The 27396-nt window shown below is 40.2% G+C and overlaps 1 pseudogene; it reads left to right on the forward strand.

The window, feature by feature from the left end:
• The first annotated feature begins 1499 nt into the window (after nt 1-1499).
• Nucleotides 1500-16559, forward strand: LOC110541924 (POU domain, class 5, transcription factor 1-like; annotated as a pseudogene).
• The last annotated feature ends 10837 nt before the right edge of the window (nt 16560-27396 follow it).

A 27396-nucleotide genomic window follows, 5' to 3' on the forward strand; every position in this document is an offset into this window, starting at 1 on the left:
GATGAGGCAGCTAAGGCTGCGGCCCTAAGAAGCCTAGATTCTTCCCTCCCACCACAAAACATCCTTACACTACAACCCACATCTCCCCCGCCCTCTTCTGACACTCATCAGATCCTGTCCTATCTACACCAGCTCTTTCATCCTAACAGTCAAGCTTTGTCTAACTTCGTCAGAGCTCACCTGTAGCCTACCTCTGAGGACTTGCACTTCTTAAAGACCATTACTGCTTCTTGTAAGATCTGCCAGACTTCAGATCCTAACTCAAGATATCGTAGCCCCCCTTTCCCTACCCACCAGGCTAGGGGCTCCCTCCCCAGGACTGACTGGCAACTTGATTTTACTCACATGCCAGCAGTCAAACGTGTCCAGTACCTCCTGCTATTGGTGGACACATTCTCGGCATGGGTAGAGGCTTTCTCCACTACTAACAAAAGAGCTCAGACAGTTTCTGATCTCCTTCTCTGTGAGATTATCCCACATTTTGGAATTCCTCCCTCCCTTCAGTCAGATAATGGCCCCGAGTTTACTTCTCAGATTTCCCAAACCTTATCAAAAGCCCTTAACATTCCTTGGTATTTTCATATCCCATATGAATATCCCATCCCCAGTCTTCAGGAAAGATAGAATGAACTAACTTATCCTAAAAAAAAAAAAATACTCTTGTTAAACTATCACAAGAGCTTTATCTCGATTGGGTAAAACTCCTCCCCCTGGCTCTTTTCAGGCTGTGGGCTCTCCCCAAAAAAACTCTGTCTGTTTCACCTTTTGAGCTCATGTACAGGAGACCAGTCCTAACTCCTGGTCTTTCAGCTAAATCCTCTCCTTTCTATGACCACATACTTACTCCTTTACTCTGTCATCTCTGTTCCCTTCTATGGGTCTTACTGACCACTATTTACCACAGCCACACACTAACCCCTGTCCATCTCCTATTAATATTGGGAACCAGGTCCTTCTCTCCCCTCCAAACCAAAGTTCCCCAATTCTTTCTCCTAAATGGCAGGGCTCTTTCAAGGTGATTCTTGTGACCCCCACAGCTGCTAAACTTGAGGGCTTCCCTCACTGGATTCATCTATTCCACCTTAAGCATTTTACCCCCTCTCCTCAAGATAATGCCCCTTCCTACATATCAACTCCAACAGGGCTCTGCTCCCTCAAGCTCCAAAAGATGCCAAGATCAACCATCCTGTCTCCAGTTCCAGAAGAATGAGGCCTCACCACAGGAGCGGTGTTCGACCCTACTGGATTGGATATGTATTTTTCCTCCTTTCCCTCTTGCCTATTTCTGTTAAAGGTAATCCCTACGTATGGAGATTTGAGGTTCAAGAAACCATCATTGATAATAAACAATCTCTCCAAATAGGGTCGACAAATTGTTCTATAGGAGGCTCTGGGGAGCCGATTGAGATAGCTATCACTCCCACTTATACCCCTCCTCTCTTATTTGATAGAATTTTTGTTTCCTTTCTCTTTGATCAAACAAAGGATTATTGCAAAAAATGGCCAGACAGGTATGGAGGCTACCCATACTATTCTTGCCAAATCCACTCACCAGCACAGAAGAAGCTCCTTCACCTGTATAAAAAGACCCTCTACTTACACATCCAAGACCCGTGGGATGCCAGATGGGAAGCAGGCGTCATTGGAAAACTCTACCTCCACTACACACCCAATCTACTGATAAGTACTATCCGTATCCAGAGAAAATATGTCCCAATTACCCCAAATCTGGGAATGGGAGAAGTAGAAAAGATAATTAAACACTTCTCTAAGATTATTACCTAACATCCCCTCTTACGAATAACACAAACCTGTCATTTAATCTCTTACTTCAGACTCTGACCTCGGCCTACAAGCTCCTTAATGTGACCCAACCAGGCCATTTTAAAGCTTGCTGGCTGTGTGTACCAGAGGGGACCAAGTCAGAGGTACCGCTGACAGCCTCTGCAGTGACTCTGTCAAACAACCTCATTTCACCATTTACTAACTGCCCTGACTCTGATGTTGCCACAACCCCTTACCTTTCTCATATCACCCTTTTTGGCGTGGCAAGCTGTTTCAAGGCATCTGGGACACACTCTGTAGGAATGCTAAGTTCCTTAGACTGTAATAAAACTGTAATCTTTGAAACCTCATCTCAACCCCAATGCCCTACTGCTAATAATATCTCGATTCTTTGTGGCACTCAGGTCTACCATCGTCTGCCTGCTCGTTGGTTAGGAGTTTGTGCTTTGGTACTCCTCTTCCCTGAGCTAGGGGTGATAAACGAAGAGAGCCCCTACCAGTCCCCGTTGTGGACTCAAAAGCTGCCGAGCAGAAGAGGGCAATTAAAATCTTACCCTGCTGGCTGCTGTAGGAATCACGGCAGCTCTAGGGACCGGAACACCAGTACTAGCCACCTAACTAACTTTGTATTATCAGCTTTCTTCCCAGTTCATCCAAGACCTTCAAAAAGTGGCTCAGACAATACTAACCCTCCAAGGACAGATTGACTCTCTGGCAGCAGTAGTACTTCAAAACCGACGCGGATTGGATCTCCTCACAGCTGAAGAAGAAGAAGGTGGCCTCTGCCTTTTCCTCCAGGAGGAATGCTGTTTTTTATGTCAACCAGTCGGGTATAGTAAAGGACAAAATCCAACAACTCCAGACAGATTTACAAAAATGGAAGGAAGAGCTGGAGGCCTCTAGCTCTTGGGCCTTTCAGAATCCCATATGGAAATGGATTCTGCCCCTTTTCTCACCTCTTGTGCTAGTCTTTCTGCTTTTAGCACCCTGCTTAATTAACTTCCTCTCTACATTCTTCCAACAACAAATGCAAAAAATCTCTAACCAAACCATTAATCCCACAGTTTACTCCCACAGGATTATCAACCTCTGCCCACAGAACCAGCTGACTATGACCCCGATGGTGGGGACCAGCAGTACCCAGAGAAGGACAACGCCCCTAATCAGCAGGAAGTAACTTGAAGAGCAAAAATCTTCCCCATGCCCTTCTCCCAACATCACTCCTTCCTGGCTCCTCACATTTTAACAAAACAAAAAGGGAGGAATGTTGGGATCAGTAAGCAGGCATCTCTACGGCCAGCCCCAAGGGACCTGACAAACTAGTTATCAGGCATTTGTGAAGCCAGGAAGAAGACCACCTGCTGGTCACCTGGAACCACCTGTGCATGCCTGGGTCACCTTATAAGAGAACTCCTGAAGCCCCTCCTCTCTCTCTTTCTCTTCTGTCTCATCTCTCTGCGACCCCCTTTACCTTCCCCTAATAAACCTCCCATGTGGAACTGGTCTCGTGGTGTGATTTGTGAACCTGTCATGTAACCTTCACAGCCACACATTTCCTAACAGGGAGGGGACCACATCTGGGATACAAAGTGAATAAACTTTAATTAATAAAAAGATAAAGAAAAAAATGTAGCTTTGCCACTTAAAGGATTCATCATTTGGACCTTGGATTTAGATATCCTCCAGTTAAAGGAATCATTCTGATATTCAGTTTGAGAGCCAGTGACCTGTCAATAGATGAGGTATCTTTTTGTGCTCTCCTTTGTAAGCAGACCTAAGTTATTCACTTTCTGAAGCTACTCATAAGATCAAGGTTATAAATGAGGATAGCAAGTATGAATTTTCATCAACGTTACTAAGGCAATGCTAAATTGGGACTATGTTTAGAGATAAAACTTTTTTTATTTTTTTAATTTTTTTGTGGTTTTTTAATTATTATTAATTACACTTTATTCACTTTGTATCCCCCCATAAGCCCCTCCCTCCTCCCCTCCCAATCCCACCCTTCCTCCCCTTTCTGCATGCATGCCCCTCCTCAAGTCCACTGATAGGGGACGTTCTCCTCTCCTTTCTGATCTTAGACTATCAGTTCTCATCAGAAGTGGCTGCATTGTTATCTTCTGTGGCCTGGTAAGGCTGCTCCCCCCTCAGGGGGAGGTGATCAAAGAGCAGGCCAATCAGATTATGTCAGGCAGTCCCTCTTCCCATTAAACCTAGAACCCCTGCACAGATGTAGCCCATGGCAGTTCAGTGTCTAAGTGGGTTACATAGTAATGGGAAGAGATAAAACTTTTAAGAATGTAATTAATATTAAATGAGGATATTATTGATGTCCTGAACAGATAGGTTTAGTGTCTTTATAAGAGACTACAGAGAGGCTGGCCTCTATTCTTTTTTCTCCTTTGTGCTCCCTTTCTTTTCCAAATTTTCTTCTCTAGATTTCCGCAGCTCTGTGAGGAATTCGGTGCTTTGTTTTTTGTCAGAGAATTGGGAGATGGCTGAGTCTTTTGTTCGTAATGATCTCATCTTTTCTGGAACACCTCTTTGGTTTCCTAGAAGTGGCCAATGTCCTTGTCTCCCATCTTTGGGATTAACAAATCCCACTTAGCTCACAGGCTGCATAGCAGGGAACAGGACAGCTTTGAACTTTGGGACTTAGGTTGTTGAACTTGTAGACTATTGCTATATAAAGTGCGGGTGTATGGGCAAGCATTTCTGGCAGCATCTGGAAACTTCTTAGAAATGCAGAACCTTGGCTCTCACTGCAAACTTCTCTAACAGGAATTTGGACTTTAATAAGACACTCAATAGTCTGTATGCTCATTCAACTTGGAGAAGCAGCAAATTAGAAAACTAGTGCTACCTTCTCTTTTGTGGACACTGGGAAGAAGAAATCAGATGCTAACACTACTTATCAGCTCTCTCTTTTCCGTAACACCCATTGCCATCTCAACATTGGGCTACCTGGCCTGAATTTTTATCTCTTGCTCTTTTCTGATTGGGGAAGGCCTTAATAAATGTGACTCATTGCCAGCTTCCCAGAAGTGATGCTGATGCATAGATCTTGAACTCTTGACCTCAGAATGAATCATTTGACATTCTTGTCATGTCTACTTTTCTGGTTCTCATTTACTACTTTTAATGGGAACGTTCCTATTGGCTGAGCTGAGCACCAAAAGAATATTAGGAAATAGATGGCTTTGGAGGCATTCTTGGAAATAAGATAAAAACAGCTTGGATTTGACATTTTGCTGTGGGGCCTGGAGAGATAGCTCAGTAGTAAAGGGCTCTGTCTGTTTTTCCAGAAGACCTGCATTTGGTTCCCAGTACTGACATGGTGTCTCACAAACATCTGTTACTACAGCTCCAGAGGATCTATGCCCTCTCCTGGTCTCTGTGGCACCAGGGACACATGTGATGTACAGAAATATATGCAGGCAATACACTCACACTCACAAATCTAAATAAGCACATGAGTTTAACTTTTTTGATGTGGCTAATTCCCACAGCATATGCAAATTCAGCAACCATGTGTATGGATCACTTTTATGAAAAATTTCAGCAAGACTGTGAGACAAAAATAGTTTTAGACCAGCATGCTTGTTTTGAAAGCTTTTTTTCTCAGTGTGTGTGTGTGTGTGTGTGTGTGTGTGTGTGTGTGTGTGTGATTAATGCTAAAAGTAAATGAGTTTGTATGCTGATAACACTCATCTGAAAACAGGAAATTCAGAGGCATGGGCAGAGGCATGGGGAAGTTTTCTGGAGATTAGAATTTTCTTTTTAGATAATCTGAGAGATGCTATGGTCAGCCTCCTGAGGTGAGAGTACATAGATAATTAAAACATGAGTGTGACTTCCTTGAGCTCTTGCTGTCTTCTGTCTCCCAGCTTTTATTAGTAAATTAAAGACCAACTTTCTTATCACTAATTATCAGTGATTCTTGCCGAGGCTTGCAGGACCCCAGTATCGGGGAAGCTGAAGACGGACTCTTGCTCTTCTCTTCTTTCCAAGTCTTGTGGTCATTAAAGTTTGATTTCCCCAACCTGCTCAAAATGCAACTCTTCTTCATGTGTTGTGATTACCTTGTCAAAGGCCAAGCAAGAAGAGGTAGAACAGCAATGCTACTCCTGCACTGTTATTTCTGCTTCCATTACTTGTCAAATCTGTCATTTTCAAGGTCAGTCATATCCATGGAACTATTATTTTTAGTGCCTTAATTATTTTGAATGTTTAAGGACACAATTAACATATCATCTTGGTCACATTGATGGGCTGCAGGGATTTGGGTTTATAAGGTGGGTTCCCAGAGTACTTGCATGTGGCAGATTGAATGGTTAAATTCCGTGGGCTCTTAAGCCATTCTCTAGAGCAAGCAAACTTCCAATGTTTATTTTAGCTTTCAAAAGCACTTTAAAGATTCAGAAGCAATGGTACATTGCTATAATCCCAGCACCAAGGAGGCTGAGGCCAGGCATTGCTATGAATTTGGAGCCTGGCTTACATAGTGAGTTTCAGATAATCTTGGGATACACATATAAACCCTGTCCCAAAACTCACAAAAGGAAACAAACCACATAAAATCCAGGTATTTTGGTGCATGCCTGAGATCTCAGTGCTTAAGTAAGGAGAGGATTTCAACAAGTTTGAGGCCAGCCTGGTCTACATAGCAAGATCCAGGCCAGCCAGGGCTCCACAGATAGTTTTTGTCTCAAACAAAAATCCAGCCAAACAGAAAGCACTTTTAAACTTTTTCATTACTGTCTGCTGTCCATCATCATTTCAGTCTCTTTACTACAAACCCTAACTCTGTTTCATTGTCCTTAGTAGTAGTTGCTGGTTAATCTCAAATTCAGGTATGAAGGACTAACAGTGGTACCCAACCTTTATTGAGTGTTTACACTGTGCCTGGGACCCTATAAATACTCACTAAAGTAGCCCTTTCACAAAGCCTCTATCTACATTGTCATTGCAGTCCCTACTCCACAGACAAGGAAACTGAAGACCAATAACTTGTTTAAGGCCCCATTAACAGTTTGTCTGAGATCTGGGATTTGGTCCTAATTTAGTGTATGTGCTTTGTACTTAGTTTTTAATTTGAAGTTGGTTTCTTTTCATATTTTGTATTTTGATGAATCATAACTGTATATAATTCCAAGTGTACTCAGTCTCAGTGATGTTATGTTTATATCCAATTAATATGTCCATTAACTTAAATACTTTAATTTTTTTCTTTTCTTTTTTGAGATTACAATATAATTTTATCTTCTCCCATTTCTTTTTCTCCCTCCAAGCCCTGTCTTAGTTAGGATTACTATTGATGTGATGAAACACGATAATCAAAAGCAACTTGGGGAGGAAAGAGTTTATTTTGTTTATACTTCAAGGTAACAATCCATCATAGATGGAAGTCAGGGAAAGAACTCAAATAGGGCAGAAACCCAGAGTCAGGAGTTGATGAAGAGGCTGTGGAGGGGTGCTGTTTAGTGGCTTATTCTTTATAGTTGCTTAGCCTGATTTCTTATGGATCTCCAGACTACCAGCCCAGGGTTGTACCACCCTTACTGGGCTGAGCCCTCCCACATTAATCATTAATTAAGAAAATGCCTTGCAGGCTTGCCTGCATCTTAGTCTTATGGAGATATTTTGTCAATTGAGGTTTCTTCCTCTAAGATGAGTATAGCTTGTGTCAAGTTGACATATCTCTGCTCTATTTAAAATTTGTGCCCTATTCTCATTAATTGTTATTACATGCACACACTATATACGTATATATATATTTTTTCTTAATATAACCTGATAAATCTGTATCATGTTACTCATATGTATGTTTTCAGGGCCAACTGTTTGGTATTGGATAACCAGTTGATGCGCTCTTCCTTGGTCCTTAAATACCTTTTTTTGTACCAAATGTATTTTAGTATAAAAAATTATTTATTTCTTCTATCCAGTTGAACCTTTGTGAACCAGTTGATATGTTCTTCCTCAGTCCTTAAATACCTTTTTTTGGATACTAAAAGTACTTATTACTTCTATCCAGGTGAACCTTTGTGACATTTGACCAACAGTCATTGGTCTATTCTGCATCTATGAGTTTAATTGTTTTAGATTCCACATATAGAGAAAAAGTGGTTTTAGTTTTCTTAGATGTACTTGTACTTTCAACTACCATGTTCTACTGCTTTTATCTCACATACTAATAACTAATATTTACTGAGCCACCAAGAGGTATTTTAAAAATGCTGATTTTCTTTCCATGGCATCAGAAATTCTGGTTTTGATTGTTTACAGTGGTACTCTTTGCACTAATATGTTGCTAGAAAAGGCTCCCTAGATATTCTAATCTGCAGCATGGTTGAAAACTAGCTAAACTGATGAATATTTGTTTGTCAGAAGCTCCCAAATATCCACTTTGGGTCTTGATCAATTGCTTTCTTTTTCGCTAAAACCAGAGACTTTAGTACAGTAAGGAGCCAGGATAGGGTAACTGTGCAATTATGTATTGTTTTATTGTCAACCAGATTACTGTTGTTTATAATTCTGTAGTAGCTGGTTAAAGCAAGAACATGGGCAAATGTGTACATTAGATGTTGTGACTGCCAAGGCAGCCAACTTCTGAAGAGGATTCCAATGATCCCTACCTTCTGATAGTCACATTTTTGTGAAATCCCATTCCTCCATTACACATGTGATTTACATAGTTTCTTTTTTCTAGCAAAGATACTACAGCAAAAACAATGGCATGTTGATTTTTATTCACAGGTTGTAAGGAATTGTGACTTTTTTACTGCTCCTTTTCATCCTAGCTCTACTTGCTTGCTCATGATAATGAAACATGAAATAAGTAGCCATTATTGTGAACTGTCCTGTGGAGAGGAACACATGATATGGAAACAAGGTTACTTATGGACAGCTGGTGAGGATCTGAAGCCATCAGTTCAACAGCCTATGAGGAATTGAATCCTTCTAATGCCCACCTAAGAAGGTTGCAGATCTTGCACTTGTGTGTTGAGAGAACAGGAGATTGGACTAACAACTCAATTCCAGTCATCCAGGGATCCTGAGCCAAAGGATACACTTAATCTATGCCCCTCTTTTAAACCCATAGTGACAGTGATGTATAATGTATGTTGTTTCCAGCTTTTAAATTCAGGAATTATTTGCAGCCCAGTGATAGATAACATAGAGTGAGTTGATATTAGAATGTACTCACGCACTAGACTGTAGGTGTGGTTCTCCAGCTTTACTGTGTGTATACCTTGTCCAGCTAGATAACAGTACAGAATCCTAGGCTTGGCTATTGAATGTTTTGATTCAGAATGTCTGAGGGGTTCTGGAATAGATTTTTATCATGTAGCTCATATGTTACCCATGTAGATGTTTGTGCGGATCACATCTCCAGAGCCATTAGAAAGGAAGTGGAGTTAGCTATTAGAGAAGCAGAAAATATGTTGGAAGACCAGTGATTATGACAGAATGTAGGCCCATTGGAGTATAGTTTTGTAAAGGCTTATAAGGTTTTTTTTGTTTTTTGTTTTGTTTTTTACATATTAAAGCAGCACTGAATGTTGAATTGTGTAAAGCTATGGAGCTCAGTTTTTGTACACTGTATTGGTTAGAGGAAGAGAGATTGAAATTATGGTTCTGAACCAAAATGTTAAAATTAAAGAAGGGGAGGAAAGACATGAAGTGTGTATTGGGAATGACTAGATGACTATTTAGACAGGAACTGAAGAGGAGAGTGATTCTAAGTCTCAGTGATGGTAAGACAGTGGTGCAATTGGCAGATGGATAGATTGAGAGGGGGTAGGTTTGGAGATATATATCTCTCCTAGGGCAATTTAGTGTCCACCTACTTTCAATGAATAAGATCTGTTCCAGGAAGAGGAGTTATTTAGCAAGTGGCACAAATGGAGATACAATGCCAGTTCAGTACACTGGGCCTCAAAATGTGTTCCCAGACCAGTAGCATAATTATTACTTGACAGTTTGTTAGCTGTGCTACAGTTCTAAGGTTTATGGTATGTTCATCTTCACTTTTATTAATATATGACCAGATGCCTTGGGATATGGTAGTCCAGAAAACAGAAAGGAAGAATTAAAGATTAAGGAAGAAGTGACTGCTCCTGATGAGTGAATGTTATCAACTGTATTTGATAACAGACTTGGATATTGTTGTGCTCCCTTCTTCTGAGAGTCCAGTCCTAAACTGAAACAATGCTGTGGCTTTACATTGCGCTTTAGGGACTTAAAAATCATGCATTCACTAGCTAGGGCACTAGGCTGCTCTAAATCAGCCTAGTACGGAAGGACAGTTCTGACAGTGGCCAGCTAATCGACATAGGAAGCAAATTGTTGGGCTTCATATATTCTGACAATTTTCCCTACAGATGATCCTGAAGATGATGCAGAACGAGTTGTTTCTATATTTTCCCTCTGTATATATTTACCATTGGCCCTTGTCAACATAAAGCTGCCCCCATTAAGGAGAGGGATCTACGATTTAGAGAGAAGGCATATCAGTATTTTCAATGGCTGTGTTATGACAGAAAAAAATCTGGTTCAAATCATACTAAGTGTGAAAACAAAGGCATAGCTGATGCTACCACCAGATGACTCATCAAGTGAAGCCTGAGAAGCTGTCTTTGGCAGGTAACTGTCACCACCTCACTGTGTCAGCCTTAAAAGAACTGCTGCCCTGTGCACTATGACCCTATTGCCATAGGATTCCTAAATCAATGAATCTCATATTGTCTTACATAGGCCAAAAAAGTAGTTATCTTACAAATGAAGACCATCATTGAATGAAAAGTTTTAGCCTCGATTCTAAAGTTAACCGACGAACCTCTTCTAAGAGTATTCCAGACTAATTCGGCAGGGCATGAGAATGTATGCCTGTGAATCCCAACCTTGGGAAGCTGAGGCAAGAAGACAGAAATTCCCCTTCCATCTCCTCTCCTCTGTGGATCCACCCCTTTACTGTGTCTCATTAGAAAAGAACAGGCTTCTAGGAGATAAGAACCAGGGACTGGGAGGACTAGAAGGAGGGAGACTGTAATAAAAATATATTGTATGGGGAGATCCAAGATGACATGAACTCAGTGGCTGGCTCTTTGATCATTTACCCCTGAGTGGGGAGCATCCTTGCCAGGCCACAGAGGAAGACAATGCAGCCAGTCCTGAGGAGACCTGATAGGCTAAGGTCAGATAGAAGAGGAGGAGGACCTCCTCTATCAGTGGACTGGGAGAGGGGCATAGGGGGAGAAGAAAGAGAGAGGGCTGGATTGGGAAGGCACGAGGAAGGGGACTACAGCTGGGATAAAAAGTGAATAAATTATAATAAATAAATAAATAAATAAATAATGTGTACTGAAACAAAAAAAGTATATTGTATGAGAAGAGTCTATTTTCAATAAACAAAGTAATTAAAAAATAACTGATTTTGAAGCTCCCTGTAATTATTAAGATTGGAAATCTGGAGTAGGATACAGTAGTTTGGATATATAAATAAATAAATTAATGTGGAAAAGCTAAAAAAAAAAAAAGAGAAATTTCCATGCTGGTTTGCATACCACAGTGAAACCACATATATATATATATATATATATATATATAACTAATTCCATTGTGCTTTACCTCCTAAGCTTCCCTGGCCATTGTTCACCCTTCACACCATTCTATTCACACTTCAATTAGACATAAAGGACATTATTCCAATTTCTTGCTGCACCTTCTAGAAATTCCTATATTTGATGGCCAAAGTCACTATATCCTTACATCCTCTGCTTTTGATCTTAACAGTAATATTCTTGGACATGTACCAAACTGGAGATGAGGTTGAGTCTTTTACTGTTCCTTTTAGTATCAGGGTTTTTTTAATTTTTAATTTTTATTTTTATATTAATTACAGTTTATTCACTTTGTATTCCAGCTATAACCTCCTCCCTCAGTCCCTCCCAATCCCCACTCCCTTCCTCATCTCCAAGTCCACTGATAAGGGAGGTCCTCTTCCCCTTCCATCTGACCTTAGCTTATCAGGGCTCATCAGGACTGGCTGCATTGTCTTCCTCTGTGACCTGGTAAGTCTGCACCCCCACTCAGGGGGAAGTGATCAAGGAGCCAGCCACTGAGTTCATGTCATTCATGTCACAGACAGTCCCCGTTCCCCTTACTAGGTAACCCACTTGGATACTGAACTACCATGGGCTACATCTGTGCAGAGGTTCTAGGTTATCTCAATGAATGGTTTTTGTTTGTAGTATCAGTCTCAGAAAAGACCCCTGTGCCCAGATTTCTTGATTCAGTTGTTCTTGTGGAGTTCCTGTCCCTTCCAGGTTTTTCTATCTCTCCCTTCTTTCATAAGATTCATTGCACTCTGCACAAAACTTGGCTATGAGCCTCAACATCTGCTTTGATATACTGCTGGGTAAACTCATTCAGAGGCCCTCTGATGTAGGTTCCTGTCCTGTTTCCTGTTTTCACCCTCTTCCCTTGTCCATCCTGTTTGCCTTTCTAAGAGAGGATTGATCATCTTACCATTGGTCCTGCTTCCTGCTTACCTTGTTTAGGTGTACAGATTTTAGTATGTTTATCCTATATTATATGTCTAATATCCACTTATAGTGAGTATATCCCATCTGTGTCTTTCTGCTTCTTGGATACCTCACTCAGGATGATCTTTCCTAGATCCCACCATTTGCCTACAAATTTCATGATTTCCTTGTTTTTAATTACTGAGTAGTATTCCATTGTGTAAATGTACCACGATTTCTGTATCCATTCCTCAGTTGAGGGGCATCTGGGTTGTTTCCAGGTTCTGGCTATTATGACTAAAGCTGCTGAAATATGGCTTTGTTCTTTTCTGCAAAATGTGCTCTCCTCTCTATCTTTTTCAATTTCTATCATCTTCTAACTTCTTGGTTATTTCTTCTCATTTATTAAAGACCTGGTTTATGACTTGCTTTCTCCCTCTCCCTTTCACCATTTTTTAAGAACTTCTACATCATGATGTCAATAATTTCAAATCTTTACTTTCACAATGAGACCTTTATTCGAAAAAATGATGTGAATAAAACTTTAGAGAATTGTCCCTGAATGGATGATTTTGAGGGTTTGGGGCAAGAGAGCAGGGCTGCCCTATGTATCCTGCTGAAGAACTGAGAGGAAGGATAGAGCTCCAGAGTGTCTGGGGTCTGTGTCCTGATTTCCTTATCAACCAGCAGCTCAAGGAACTTGTAGATATTCTCTTGGGGGAGTTTTCCCTCTAGGCTTTGACACTCTTTCCATCCAGATTTTGATCTCCATCCTTGGTGACTTCAACACTCACATAGATGACCCTTCTTCTTTATAGCTTTTAACTTCCCTGATTTGTATGTTTCTTTTTTTAATATTAGTTACAGTTTATTAACTCTGTATCCCAGCTATTTCCAGCTCCCTCATTCTCTCCCAATCCCACCCTCCCTCCTTCACCTCCTCCCTGCCCCTTTCCAAGTCCATTGATTGGGGAGGACCTCCTCCTCTTTCATCTGACCCTGGTTTATCAGGTATCTTCAGGACTGACTGCAAATTCCTCCTCTGTGGCCTAGCAGGACTGTTCCTCCCTGGGGGGGGGGGGAGGTCAAAGAGCCAGCCATTGAGTTCATGTCAGAAATACTCCCTCTTCCCCTTACTAGGGTACCTACTTGGATACTGAACTACCATGGGCTACATCAGAGCAGAGGGTTCTGGGTTATATCCATACATGGTCCTTGGTTGGAGAAACAGTCTCATAAAAGAACCCTGTGCCCAGATATATTTGGTCCTTGTGGAGCTCCTGTCCTCTCCAGGTCATACTAACTCCCCCTTCTTTCAAATGATTCCCTGCACTCTGCCAAAGTTTTGGTTATGAGTCTCAGTATCTGCTTTGATACACTGCTAGGTAGAGTCTTTCAGAGGCCTTCTGTGGTAGGCTTTCACTGATAATTTTTTCATTCTCCACCATATCTCATTTTCCATGTTATGAATTAAATCCTTTATTCACCAGAAATTGCATTATTTTGGAAACCTCAACCTCCCTTACTGTAGTCACAGAACTCTCTCAGGCTAGATTCCTGATCCATTGCCTCCTACCACATTTTTATTTCTGTCTTAGTTCATCACTGTTCTCTACATAATTTATACCCCAGCTTAGAGTCTATATCATTGTTGTAGTTGGTCTCTTTTCTGTATTTGGCATACCTTTGCTTCGTCATGCCCTGACCCACTGTTAATCTATCCTTTTTTTTTTTTTTTAAATAGCAGACATTTTTATTTTACTACTAACTTAACTGGACAGCCAACTCTGCCCATCTCTCTTCTACTATCCTTTCTTTGAGGATTTTGGAGACACTATCTAAGATGAACTCTTCTTCCTCTCTCCTTTGACTTTTCCCTTCTTCCTTTTCTTCCTTCTCTTACCCTCTGATGACTTCACCCTGAAGAGTACTGACTAAAAGTAATCTCAATTTTGAGAACATTCTTATTTCCCCATCACTAAATGTATCCTAACGATTCTACCAGACTGGGAGACCAGCACATCTTACATATCCTTCTGTCCTCATCTCTCCAGACCTGGTAGTATAAACATGAGCCACTACCAATGGATTTTTATGTGGATACCAGGAATTCATCTTTGTGAAATAGTCACTTTTATATTTTTTAATTTAAAAATTTTTAATTTTTATAATTTATTCACTCTTTATCCTGATTGTAGCCCCTCTCTCATTTCCTCCTGGTCCCTCCCTACCATTTTCCTCCCTATCACCCTCCCCTAGTCCACTGAAATGGAGAGTCCTCCTCCCTTACTGTCTAACCCTAACCTATCAAGTCTCATTAGGATCTGTTTGGATCCTAACTGTTTGGATCCTCTTACTCTGTGGCCCATCAAGTGCTCACCACCAGGTAGAAGTGATCAAAGAGCAGGCAGCCAAGTTCAGGTCAGAGACAGCCCCTGCTCACCTTACTAGGAAACCCACATGGAGACTGAGCTGCCTTTCAACTACATCTCAGCAGGGAGTCTATGTCCTCTTCATGCATGGTCCTTCGTTGATGCATCAGTCTCTGCAGGCCTTCCAGGGCCCAGATTTTTGGCTTTGCTGGTCTCCTTGTGGAGATCCTATCCTCTCCAGGTCTTTCTATCCCCCACTTCCTCCATAAGACTACCTTCCCTCTGACCAAAGTTTGCCTGCAAGTCTCTGCATCTGTTTAGCTCCCCTGTTGAGTGGAGGAAATACACACTTTTATCAAGAGATATTTGCTGCATAATATAAAACCTCAAAATGTAGTGCCTGACAGCCATGTGTTTGTTCATGGTTTTGCAGGTTGGTGATTTGGGTAGGCTTGATTGGAACTATTTGGTTCATGAATGCCATCTGTGTTTACTTATAAATTTTTCCCAGAAGGAAGTCCATAACCTAAGTCATATATAAAGTGGATGCTTGGAATTGGTAGGGTTGATGACAATAACTGTGCCATGTTTCGTTCATCATTCAATGGAACATTGAAGGTTGGTTCCTCTGGTGGTGGATATAAGAACAATTTCTATTTACTTATATTTCTATTTACTTATATTTTATTTACTTATATTTGCAATTTTCTTGTTGACAAAAGCAAGTCATGTAATCAAAACCAGAGAAGGTGTGGGCCACAAGAAGAGACACTCATTTTTAGCTAGTATACTACAGACTTATTAATGCCGATTTATAGGACCACTGAGAAAGTTGGAGTCAATGCATATCAAGCACTGCATGAAGTTACTGAGGTAGTAGGTGCTACAGACACAATGGCGGAACTACTTGCTTATTCTCCTTGGTATACAATGTGTACTTAGGTAATGGAAGTTTCCTTCTGTAAACATACATTATGACCATACTTCTTTTCTCACTATTACTACAAGAAAACTTTAACTCAATAAATAAGCAAAAAGCCTCTAAACAGGACAAACAAATAAAATACAAATAAGAACTAAAATTAGAGTCCCTAGGTGAGCCTTTCTTCCACCAGGTCCCTGGCTTGAGGTGCCCACCTTCCCCATGGCTGGACCCTGGATTTAGACTTCACCTTCTTACTCTCTGAAATTGATCAGTCAGGGGGGCTGGGGCCAGGCTGGGTGGACCCTCGAACCTGAATAAGCTTCTAAGGGCTTCCAGGTGTGCCTGGGATCAGGCCAGGCATTGGACTTGGCTCAGAGTTGTGGGGGATCTCTGCATGTTCCCCGCAATATGAGTTCTATGGAGGGATGACCTCAGGATGGACTGGGCCTAGTGCCCCACGTTGGTTTGGAGACTTTGCAGCCTGAGGGCCAGGCAGGAGCAAGAGTGGATTCATCTCAGAGGGACCTTCCCCTGGGCCCTGTATGGTCTGCCCCAGTGCAATGAAGTTGGAGAAGGTGGAAAAAAGTCCTGAGGAGTTCCAGGATATGAAAGCCTTGCTGAAGGAACTAGAACAGTTTGCTAAGCTACTGAGTAGACGAGAATCACCTTGGGGTGCATTCAGGCAATGTGGGACTGACCCTGGGCTTTCTCTTTGGAAACGTATTCAGGCAGACAACTATCTGCCACTTTGAGGCCTTGCAGTTCAACTTCAAGAACATGCATAAACTGTGGCTCCTGCTGGAGAAGGGGGTGGTGGAATCCGAGAGCAATGAGAACCTTCAGGAGAGAGGCAAAGCAGAGACTCTGGTGCAGTCCCGCAAGAGAAAGCAGAGTAGCATTGAGAACCTGGCGAACATGTTTCTGCAGTGCCCCAACCCCACCCTGTAGCATATCAGCATCCTTGCCAAGCAGCTTGGGCTGGAGAACAATGTGGTCCAAGTGTGGTTCTGTTTCACCGCTCTACTCTTGAGTATCTTTTTCTGAGAGCAAAGCCTTAACTCTGTTCCTGTCACTGCTCCAGGCTCTTCCATGAATCCAAACTGAGGCTCCATCCCTGCCTGGGGATGAGGTGAGCCTAGGCAAGGGAAAGGGGGTAAAATTCCAGAGGACCTGGAGTTTTGGGATTAAGTTCATTCCTGAGGAGGGATCGAAAGCACAAAAGGGGCAGGGAGATAAAGTTCAGAGATGCTGTTGATTGTGAGTCACTCATTTTGTTCTTAAATAAAGGTAAATTTAAAGAAATGAAAAAGAACTAAAACCAACCTTAGTTAAGCCCACCAATACCACTCCCTCTAAGATTAAGGGGTTGCAGAAAGGGGTTGGTAGTGAAAGAAATAGATGATGGGTAAGGAAGCTGTAAAATACCTCTTTTGTGTTTTCCCCCTTTTAAATTTTATGTGCACGAGTGTTTTGCCTGCAGGTATGTCTGTAAACCATGTGTGTTTGGTACCGTAAGAACCCAGAAGAGGGCAACTGATCTCTCCATGTAAAGGCTGAAAATTGAACCTGCGTCCTCTGGGTCCTCTGGGTCCTCTGGGTCTTCTGGGGCAGCCAGTGCTCTCCTGAAATATTGTTTTAAGGGACATGAAATTCATGGCTCACAGCAGCTGTGGTTGCATGATATTAAGCCTCTAAACATTCAATCATGAGGTGAGAAAAGACTCATTGGGGCCCTGTCATGCCCAGGGGACATAATGGAAGTAGAGAGCTGCTGGAGGAGAAGAATTCATTATTTTAGTGGTATAGCCACTGGTGAGTTTCCCATGTTCCAGTGGGTAACTCCATACTCATGCTTGATCAGGTGGCCCTGGTTAAACCTAGTTAATAAAACAACAACAACAACAAAACTCTGACAAACCATGTGGAAATTTGTTGCGGATTTGGTGATATGATGGGAAAGTGTTTGTAGAACTGTGAGGGGGGATGGAGGGGAACAAATATGACCAGAATGTGTTATGTACATTTACATATTGATTATAATCAACCAAAAAGAAAAATTAAAACCAAGCAAACAAACCCGTAGCTCTGATTTAGGTAATTATTTATAGAGTAGGGTGGATACAGAGCAAAACGCTGAGGAAAATAATTGTGAGATGGAAACAAACAGCAGATGCTGAGAATGAACACACAGCCTTCATGCCTAGTTGTGGAGTCTGACCAACCTGAGGTCACACAGGATGCTGGCTATTCAAAGAATGTATTATGGGGATTAAAGCAGTGAAAAACACACAGATATTTGGCAAACAATTGCCACAACTAGTTTAAACAAGCCAGAGTTTTATATTAACTCTGTATGCATAACAACTCCTTCTAAATCTTTGAGCTCTTAATTATTTTTTATTAGTATGTATTAACTTTACAAAATAATGTGTTTTATTAGCTGGACATGGTGGCACCTGAATGTAATCCCAGCACTAGGGGAGGCAGAGGCAAAAGGATTTCTGTGGGTTTGAGGCCAGCCTTGTCTACAAAGCAAAGCCAGGACACCTAAGTGTACACATAGAAATTCCGTCTCAGGAAAAAAAAATAATGTGTTTTCTTATGACATTTTCTATATTATATAAGGTTCTTAGATCACATTTTATCACCTCCACATCATTTATTCTTATTGCCCCAAACTTTCACTTTCCCTTTTCCTGTTCTGTATTAGCCCACTTTCTACTTTCATGTCTTTCTTTTATCTTTTTATATTTTACACTTGAGAGGAAATATGTAATGTTTGGGTTTTTGAATACAGCTTATTTCATTTAACCTTATGATCTCTAGTCACATCAATTTTCCTGAAAATAATGTAATTTGTCTCTCTTTCTCTCTTGTCTGTGGGTGAGTATTCATTAAATTATATATATATATATATTTTTTTTCTTTATCTATTGATGGGCACCTAGACTGATTCCAAAACTTAGCCAATGTGAAAATTTTCATATTTTTCTCTTTTCTTCTTCTTCTTCTTCTTTTTCTTCTTCTTCTTCTTCTTCTTCTTTACAATTCACTCACTTTGTATTCCAGTTGGAGCCCCCTCCCTCATCTTCTCACGATCCCAACCCCTCTTCCACCTCTATCCCTTTCCCATAGTCAACTGATAGGGTAAGTCCTCCTCCTCTACCATCTGACTCTAACTTATCAGGTCCTATAAGACTGACTGGATCCTCTTCCTCTGTGGCTTGGCTAGGACATCTTACCTGGGAGAAATGATGAAGGAGCAGGCAACCGAGTTCACGACAGAAACTGTCTCTTCTCCCCTTACTAGGGACCCACATGGAGACTGAGCTGCTTATGGGCTATATCTGAGCAGGGGGTCTAGGTCCTTTCTATGCCTGGTCTTTTGTTAGTTGCTTCAGTCTCTGCAGTACCCCCTGGGTTCAGCTTTTTTTTCCCTTTGTTGGTATCCTTGTGAAGATTCTGGCCCCTCTCGGTCCTTCTATATCCCTTCTTCCATATGACTCCCTGTGCTCTGTCCAAAGTTTGGCTTCTTTGATCCTTTGCTAGGTGGGGTCTACAGATTCAATGCAATTCCTATAAAAATACCAACACAATTATTTATAGATCTTTTAAGAATAATTCTCAACTTCATGTGGAAAAACAAAACAAAACAAAACAAAAGAGTTGCTAAAACAATCTTCTACAAAAAAAGAACTTCTGGAGGTATTGCCATCCCTGATCTCAAGTAGTACGATAGAGCAACAGTAATAAAAAAGGCATGTTACTGGCATAGAAACAGATTGGAGGAAAAAATGGAATAGAATAGAAGACACAGAAGTTAACCCACATACCTATGGACACCTGACAAAGAAGCCAAAACCATACAATGGAAAAAAGATAACATCTTCAACAAATGGTGCTGGTCTAATTGGATGTCTACATGTAGAAAAGTACAATAGATTCATACTTATTGCTCTGCACAAAACTAAAGTCCAAGTGGATCAAAGACCTCAACATAAAACCAGACACACTAAATCTGTTAGAAGAAAAATGGGGAACAGCCTTGAACTCATTGGCATAGGAGACATCTTCCTGAACAGAACACCAACAGCACAGGCTCTAAGAGCAACAATCAATAAATGGAACTTCAGGAAACTGAAAAGCTTCTGTAAAGCAATGGACACCATCAACAAAACAAAACAACAGTTTATAGACTGGGAAAAGATCTTCACAAAATTTTCAGATTTTCAATAGGAAGAAACCTCAGAGGTCTTTGAATTTCTCTTTAGAAATGGCTGACTTTTTTTTAAACATCAGGACTACTTATAACCTTAAATGTTGCTAAGAACCCTGAAATGATTTTGTTTTGTTTCTGTAATTTTAATCCATTCATATCTTCCACATGAAAATAATAACCCAGTGTAAATTGAGTAAACAAAAGAATATTCAGGCTTACATTTTTGAGATTTTCCGGAGTACTAGATTGTCATGTATTGTGTGCCTTTTGGAAAACCCCATTGTACATTCATGGGAGGATAAGTAAAAACAGTAAATAATGTCTTAGTGTCCTAAATGAGTTGTGGAGAATTACAAGGGTCTGTGGACCACACTTTGAAAATTGTTGTGCAGTTGTAAGAAAGGAGTTGCCCTGCTAAAGCCATTTGGAGACCATATGGTCTAGTGATAGGCTCAACCTTAGACATGTAAGATGGATTTCCTAATCTGTATTATTGGTTGGTAATCATATCTACCTCATATAGTTGTGAAGATTAAACAAAATTAGGCAGTATATCTCACCTATGCCGACAGTACTTGCAGAAAACTTGGCATATATCAGGATTTCAATAACTGTTGTCTCTTCCTTGAAAAAAGACCTATTAAATCCCTGCCTCCTGATGCAGCTTATTTAGGCTCTGGGTTTTTTCAAAAATTTCTCTTTTTCCTCTCTATAACTCTTTTCCTTGCTTTAGTGCTATTTTCTTCTTCATAGAATAATTTTACCATTTGCATTTTAGATAAAAAGAAGTTATGGACCTTCCTTTTGAGGTCTTTTTTCTTTCTGCATAGAATAAAGCTTACATGAAAGCAATGTGGATTTTATTTCTGTGGCCTTTTTTCTTATTATCAATACCAACTATTGATAATTTTTGCTGGGTATACTTGGTCACTTGGTAAGTATATATTGAACACCTCCATGCTATATAATACCTATATAAAGCAATACTTTTGCATTTGAATTCTAGATGTAGGAAGCAGACAGAAAAAAATACAAGCACTAAGAAAGAGTATGAACAGATGTGATAGGTCCTATCATGGCAATTAAGCAATATAAGCAAACAGGGATGATATAAAAGGAGGAAAATCATGAAAGTATCTCTTAGTGGAAGTGAGACCTCAATAAATAAAGTGCCAGCCAGACTAAAGGAAAAGTCAGTGCAAGTTTTCTTTTCTTTTTTTTTTTTCCAAATGTGATCAGAATCCAGTGGAAGATAAAGTGCTATGAGTTATGTTTTGAAAATATCACTTACTGTTTTGTGGAGAATACAGGACAAGAATAGAAGTGGGGAGAATGGTGAAGCAACTCTTGAAATAGTTCAGACACGAAGTGATGGTGCTTTGGAGGTGGTGAGAACTTAGACTGAAAGAGAAGGTAGCGTCGACAGGATTTACAGATGGATCAAAGGATTGTGTCAGGAATAATGAGGAGCCCAGGATGGAACCCAGATGTTTGGGCCTGCATACTTGGATAGGAGGTTGTGTCATTTACTTAAATGAGGAATACTGTGCAAAGAGCAGAGTGGAAGATAGACTCAAGAGTTCTGTTTGGGTCAAATGTTAAATTTAACGTGCTTATTAGATCTATATATACAGATGGCATGAAGGTTCTCAGTAGATAACACTCAGGAACTGAGTTCTGGAGCACTTCACTGTAAGAATTTGAAAATACAAACAAGAACTGCTAAGGGACATTGAGAAAAGAATGAGGCCATTGGCAGTCTTATGAAGAGTGATGCCAACAGAGTGAAGTTAAATGCTTGCTTTGTTGGTGGGGATATAGATTAGTTGTTAGAGTACAGAGTGCTTTGCTTGTGTGCAGGAGTGCCCCCTGACCAGGGAGATGGAGGGGGCAGAGGGAGAGATTGAGAACTTGTTTTGGGTAGGTAGAGGAAATTTTGAGAGGTGAGGCAATAGAGAGGCTATTGTAGAGAATGTTTGGGGAAGTTTTGTTATGAAAAGGAGAAAAGAAATTATGAAGAAACTGTTTGCGAGTGTGTGGCCAAGGGAAAGCTTTTGTTTAAGTAGAGAAGCAATGTTGCCTATGTGTTGATCAGCGAAGATCCATCACTATGTGATGGAAGAAGAAATTGGTGCCATCAAAGTGTGGCAGATTATCTGCCAAAGCAACAAACTTTAATAGCAGCTGAGTGGAAGGGAATTTATGCACACATGGAAGGATTGATCTTACCTGGGAATATGGAAAGTTTCTGCTGAGCAACAGGGGAGAAGGCAGCACATGTGGGTAGGAATGCAGGTGAGTTCATAGGCCTGTTGGTTTGAAGATGAGTAAAACAAAAGTTTCAGACACTGCTGCATACTGTTGTCTTAGTTTGGGTTTTTATTGTAAAACACCATGACCAGAAGTAATGTGGGGAGGAGTGTGTTTATTTCATCTTACAGTTTGTAGTTCATCATCCAGGAAAGTCAGGGTAGAAACCTGGACATGGAAACTAACACAGAAGCCATGGAACAGTATTGCTTAGGCTTTCTCCCCAGGACTTGCTAAGCCTGCTTTCTTTTTTAATATTTTTAATTTATTATTGTCATTATTATTATTTATTACAATTTATTTACTTTGTATCCCGGCTGTAGCCCCCTTCCTCATCTCCTCCAAGTCCCACTCTCCCTCCCCTCTCCATATGTCCCTCCCCTAGTCCACTGGTAGGGAAGGTCCTCCTCCCTTACTATCTGACCAGAGTCTATGAGGTCTCATCAAGACTCTATGGATCCTCTTTCTATATGGCCTAATTTGGCTACCTCTCGAGGAGGAGATGATCAAAGAGCTGGCCACTGAGTCTATGTCAGAGACAGCCCCTGTTCTCCTTACCGGGAAACTTACATGGAGACTGAGCTGCCTATGTGCTACATCTGAGCAGGGGGTCTAGGACATTTCCATGCATATTCCTTGGTTGAGTCATCAGCATCTGTAAGACCCCTGAGCCCAGATTTTTGGCTCTGTTGGTCTCCTTATAGAACTCCTGTCCTCTCCAAGTCTTTTTTCTTTTTTATTAATTTTAATTTCTTTATATTAATTACAGTTTATTCATTTTGTATCACAGCTGTAGACCCCTCCCTCATTACCTCCCAATCTCACCCTCCCTCATCTCCTCCCATGCCCCTCTCCAAGTCTACTGATAGGGGAGGCCCTCCTCCACTTTCATCTGACCCTAGCCTCTCAGATCTCATCAAGACTGGCTGAGTCGTCTTTCTCAATAGGCTGGTAAGGGTGCTCCCCACTCAAGGGGAGGTGACTAAGGAGCCAGCCACTGAGTCCATGTCACAGACAGTCCCCATTCCCCTTACTAGGTAACCCACTTGGATAATGAACTGCCATGGGATACATCTGTGCAGGGGTTCTAGGTTATCTCAATGAATGGTTCTTGGTTGGAGTATCAGTCTCAGAAAGACCCCTGTGCCGATTTCTTGATTCAGTTTTTCATCTTGTGGAGCTCCTGTCCCCTCCAGGTCTTTCTATCTTCCCCTTCTTTCATAAGATGCCCTGCACTCTGCTCAAAACTTGGTTATGAGCCTCAACACCTGCTTTGATACACTGTTGGGTAGACTCGTTCAGAGGCCCTCTGAGGTAGGTTCCTGTCCTGTTTCCTGTTTTCACCCTCTTCCCTTGTCCATCCTGTTTGCCTTTCTAAGAGAGGATTGATCATCTTACCATGAGTCCTGCTTCCTGCTTACCTTGTTTAGGTGTACAGATTTTAGTATGTTTATCCTATATTATATGTCTAATATCCACTTATAAGTGAGTATATCCCATCTGTGTCTTTCTGCTTCTTGGATACCTCACTCAGGATGATCTTTCCTAGATCCCACCATTTGCCTACAAATTTCATGATTTCCTTGTTTTTAATTACTGAGTAGTATTCCATTGTGTAAATGTACCACAATTTCTGTGTCCATTCCTCAGTTGAGAGGCATCTGGGTTGTTTCCAGGTTCTGGTTATTACGAATAAAGCTGCCACAAACATGGCTGAGCAAATGCCCTTGTTGTGTACTTGGGCATATTTTGGATATATGCCTAGGAGTTGTATGGCTGGATCTTGAGGAAGCGCTATTCTTAGTGGTCTGAGAAAATTTGGTTACAGTCACACCAAGGTACTTTATATTATTTGTGGCTATTGTGAAGGGTGTTGTTTCCTTAATTTCTCTCTCAGCCTTTTTGTCTTTCATATACTAGAGGGCTACTGATTTTTTTTTTTTGAGTTAATTTTGTATCCAGTCACTTTGGGGAAGGTGTTCATGAGATGAAGGAGTTCTTTGGTTGAATTTTTGGTGCTACTCATGTGTACTAAAATATCATATGCAAATAGTGATATTTGAATTCTTCCTTTCTGATTCATATCCCCTTGATATCTTTTGGTTGTCATATTGCTCTTGCTAGGACTTCAAGTATTGTGTTGAAGAGATATGGAAAGAGTTGGCATCCTTGCCTTGTCCCTGATTTTAGTGGGATTGATTTAAGTTTCTCTCCATTTAGTTTGATGTTGGCTATAGACTTGCTGTATATTGTCTTTACTATGTTTAGTTATGTGCCTTGTATCCCTGATATCTCCAAACATTAAATATTAATGGGTGTTGGATTTTGTTAAATGCTTTTTCAGCATCTAAGGAGAGGATCATGTAGTTTTTCTCCTTTAGTTTGTTTATATGATGGATTACATTGAAGGATTTTCATATATTGAACCACCCCTGCATGCCTGGGATGAAGCCTACTCGGGCATGGTGGATTATATACTTTATATGTTCTTGGATTGGATTTGCCAGTATTTTATTGAGCATTTTTTCATCAATGTTCATATGAGAGATAGGTCTGAAGTTCTCTTTTATTTGTTGTGTGTCTTTGTGTGGTTTAGGTATGAAGGTGACTGTGGCTTCATAGAATGAGTTTGGTAATGTTCCTTCTGTTTCTATTTTGTGGAATAGTTTGAAGAGAATTATAGTTAGTTGTTCTTTGAAGTTCTGGTAGAGTTGTGCACAGAAAACGTCTGTCCCTGGGCTTTCTTTAGAAGGGAAACTTTATGATTGCTTCTATTACCTTGGGAGATATAGGATTATTTAATCTATTTAACTGATCTTGAGTTAATTTTGTTAAATTTAAGCTGTCAAGAAAATTGTCCATTTCATTTTCATATTCAAAATTTGTGGTATATATAGGTTTTTGTAGTAGGACCTAAAGATAGATTGGATTTCCTCAGTGTCTGTTGTTATGTTGCCCTTTTCATTTCTGATTTTCCTGATTAGGATAGTTTCTCTCTGCCTTTCAGTTAGCTTGGCTAAGGGTTTTTCTGTCTTGTTGATTTTCTCAAAGAAGCTGCTCATGGTCTCATTGATTCTTTGAATTTTTTTATTTGTTTCTAAATCATTGATTTCAGCTCTGAGTTTGATTATTCCCTGTTGTCTACTCCTCTTAGGTGTGTCTGTTCTTCTCCCCTGCCCAGGGCTTTTAGTTGAGACATTAAGTTGCTTGTAGGAGACACCTCAAACTTCTCTCTGGAGGCACGTAGTGCTATGAACTTTCTTCTTAGCATTGTTTCCATTGTGCCACATAATTTTTGGCAAGTTGTGCCTTCATTTTCATTTAATTTTAAGAAGTTTCTAATTTCTTCATTTCTTTCCTGACCAAACTGTCATTAAGTAGAGATTTGTTTAGTATTTGTTTAGTATTGGTATGCTTTTAAAATTGTTTTTCTGTTGTTGTTGAGGTCTAATTTTAGGCCATGGTGGTCTGATATGATACAAGGGATTCTTTCCATCTTCTTGTATCTGTTGAGACTTGCTCTGTGCCTGATTATATGGCCAATTTTTGAGAAAATTCCATGAGGTGCTGAAAAGATGGTATACTCTTCTGAGTTTGGGGGAAAAGTTCTGTAGACATTTATTAGGTCGATTTGATTTAGGACCTCTGTAAGTATCATTATTGCCTTAGTTAGCTTCTGTCTAGATGATCTGTCTCTTTGTGAGAGTGGAGTGTTGAAGTCTCCCACTATTAAGGTGTTGGTATCAGTCTGTGATTTAAGCATTAATAATGTTTCATTTACAAATGTAGGTGCGCTTTTATTTCGAGCATAGATGTTCAAAATTGTGTTGTCCTCCTCGTGTATGTTTCCTTTGATAAGAATGAACTGCCCCTCCTCATTTTTTTGATTAATTTTTGTTGAAAGTCTTTTTTATTAGGATAGCTGCCTCAGCTTGTTTTATGAGTCCCTTTGCTTGAAAAACATTTTTTTCCAGCCCCTTACTCAGAGATAGTGTTTATCTTTGTTGCAGAGGTGTGTTTTTTGGATGCAGCAGAATGTTGGATCTTGTTTCTGCAATCATTCTGTTAGTCAGTCTGTGTCTTTTTACTGGAGAATTGAGTCCTTTGATGTTGCTAGATCATAGTGATCAATGAATGTTAGTTCCTTTTATCGTGGAGTTGGTGGTGTTACTGTGCTTTATTGCTTATTTTCTTTTAGTTTTTTTGTTGTGAAGTTATTTATATCCTGTGTTTTCTTGGGTATAGTTTTTGTTGGATTGGACTTTTCCTTCCAGGTTCTTCCATAGGGCTGTTGCTCTGAAGATATTGTTTAAATTTAGTTTTGTCATGGAATATTTTGTTTTCTCCATCTATGTTGATTGAAAGCTTTTCTGGTTATAATAGTCTGGGTTGACATCTGTGGTCCTTTAAAGTCTGCATGACATCTGCCAAGACCTTTCTCGCTTTTGTAGTTTCTTTTGAGAAGTTTGGTGTGATTCTGATAGGTCTATCTTTATATGTTACTTGGCCTTTTTCCCTTGCTGCTTTTCATAATTTTTCTTTGTTCTATAGATTTAGTATTTTGACTATTGTGTGATGTGAGGAGTTTCTTTTCTGGTCTAGTCTATTTCGTCTCCTGTAGGCCTCTGGTATTTTAATGGACATCTCTTTCTTTAAGTTGGGAAAATTTCTTCTATGATATTTTTTGAAAATATTTTCCTGACCTTTGAGCCTGGAATCTTCTTTTTTCGTCTATTTCTATTATTCTTAGATTTCATGTTTCTTGCAGTCCTTGATATCTTGGATGTTTTGTGTTTGAAACTTTTCTGATTTTACTTTTTCTTTGTGAGATGTATCAATTTCTGTAAGTGTGTCTTCAATGCATGAGATTTTGTGTTACATCTCTTTTATTCTATTGGTGATGCTTATTGTTGTGGTTCCTGATCTTTTCTCTAAGTCTTCCAGCTCCAGGGTTTTCTTTGTTTGTGTTTTTTTTTTTTTTATTGATTCTAATTTTGTTTTCATGTCTTGCAACATTTCCTTCATCTGTTGAATGTGGTTTATTGTCTTTCCACGATGCCCTCTATTTTTTGTTCATTTCCTCTCTATATGCCACTATTTGTGCCTCTTCTTGTGCCTCTATTTGTTTGGCTGTATTTGTCTGAATTTTTTTGAGATATTTGTTTGTTTCCCCTTTATGTGCCTTTAATATTTTGATAAGCCTAGAATTGAGATCATTTTCCTGTGTTTCTTATGAATCAGCATGCCCACTGATTT

Source organism: Meriones unguiculatus, chromosome X (genome assembly GCF_030254825.1).
Source record: "Meriones unguiculatus strain TT.TT164.6M chromosome X, Bangor_MerUng_6.1, whole genome shotgun sequence".
In the NCBI taxonomy this organism is placed as follows: domain Eukaryota; kingdom Metazoa; phylum Chordata; class Mammalia; order Rodentia; family Muridae; genus Meriones; species Meriones unguiculatus.